The 1,872-nt window shown below is 36.4% G+C and overlaps 1 pseudogene; it reads right to left on the reverse strand.

Moving 5' to 3' along the window:
- LOC107692085 (gastrula zinc finger protein XlCGF57.1-like) overlaps positions 1-1,872 on the reverse strand; it is a 29,592-nt pseudogene that overhangs the window by 12,688 nt on the left and 15,032 nt on the right.

Consider the following 1,872-nt stretch of genomic DNA (forward strand, 5'->3'; position numbering starts at 1 on the left):
CCCTCAGTGATTTGATTGTGGAGCCGGACCTGCGACTAAGCCTCTTATCGTAGACTAACATTCAGTAGACTATTAGGGAGCAGCCCTAGTCGGGTGAAAGCAACTGCTGTCGCCAGAGTTTATTTTGCTTATGTCAGCATGATATCAGAGCAAGTTAGACAACTTTTATTTATCTATTTCATATGCAAAAATGTTACTCAGTCCTAGCAGTGAACATGGACATTTAAATATGAAATGAGACAACCCTTTAAATCAGAGTACTGAAATATGAGTAGAAAATGGCCTTTAAGAGAACTTTAAGAAAAAAAATTAAATGACGCAATAAATTAAGCTGAAATCCTTTAAAAAAGAGAGCTGCAGGAGGGCAGACAGTGTACAAAAACAAAAATGAATTGAGAAAATGTACAGGACAGTTCGTAGGATAGATCAGCTTTGAGAATGAAAACCAACCTGTTTGTTCTTCATCTTTGACTGTGAACGTTTCTTCAATCCTTAAGTTTTCACTCTCCTCTTTGATAAACTCCATCTTTGTTTGTTCCTCAGTATCTTCATGTTTGACTCTGAATGCTTCTTCAATCTTCACGTCTCCACTCTCCTCTTTAATAAACTCCATCTTTATAATCGTGAGTCACGTGGATCTCAGCTTCAGCAGGAGTTTTTCTGTGTGTTTGGACACTTTGTCCTGTTTAAGATGAGAATAATTAACACAGAGAAAATAAAAAAATTATAAATAAACAAATCTCTGGGTGTCTCTCAATCAGCTCACTAGTTCAGTAGTCAGTTCACTGGTGAGGGAGTCAAGAGTGAGAGTTAATGGACTTAAATGATCTGATTAGACAAACATTTAAAACTTTATTTTACTATACAGTTTTGATTAACATTAGGTATTTAGTGTTTCCCCTAGGTTTACGGCTTTTTGTTACGACTCCTTTTTAATGGTTAAATAAAATTTTATTAGTCAAAAAGCATGTCTAATTACATTTAGATTTAGTCATTTAGCAGACGCTTTTATCCAAAGCGACTTACAAATTAGGACAATAAAAGCAGTCAAAACTAACAAAAGAGCAACAATATATAAGTGCAAATAATTGTGAAATGGTCCAGCAGGTTGAATAGTAACAAAGACTATAAGAATACCCAAGACGTGTCACTTCCAGTGCTCTTGAGACATGTGCTCAGGACTGCGCATACGCACTGGCTAATCTAGCCTGAAAAAAAAAGCTTTTTATAACGCTATTTGAGCAAAAGAAACAACATTTATGACACAGTTGTTGACAGATTTCATTAGTGATTTCAAATTTAAATTTAATCGTAAGCTTAGCGAACAGTTTAGGAGAATTTGATGTTTCCCCATTCAAAGAGATAGGAGCTGCACTTGCATGCCCGAGAGGCGTTTCAATTAAGGACTCAACTGCTGGGATTGAGTTGGGCAGGTCATTCCACCAGCAGGGAACAGTTAAAGGGGTCATATGATGCGATTTCAAGTTTTCCTTTCTCAGACTTTGATAGTAATAAGATGAATTAATGGGTGATTATAAAGTTTTAGTGTTTGGTTCTGTTTTTAGAGTGTTATGATATGTATGAGAAATAGCCTGAACTTGTCCACTGAAAATGAATTTGCCAGTGGGTATAAAATAAAGAAACCTGAACCAAGTCCGTGTCACTGCTGGAAAGGGTTCAAATATGCAGAAAATGTTGGAAAATCAAAGAATGTGCAGGAGCTGGAGGATTTTTCTGAAGAACAGCAGGCAGTTGAACTGCTCAGGACCAACAAGGGACTCATGAACAACTATCACAAAACAGAAAAACAGTCGTGGATCATCCAGGAAACAACACACAGTATTAAGATTCAAGGGTATGTAAACTTTTGAA

Source organism: Sinocyclocheilus anshuiensis, unplaced genomic scaffold (genome assembly GCF_001515605.1).
Source record: "Sinocyclocheilus anshuiensis isolate Anshui unplaced genomic scaffold, SAMN03320099.WGS_v1.1 scaffold998, whole genome shotgun sequence".
In the NCBI taxonomy this organism is placed as follows: domain Eukaryota; kingdom Metazoa; phylum Chordata; class Actinopteri; order Cypriniformes; family Cyprinidae; genus Sinocyclocheilus; species Sinocyclocheilus anshuiensis.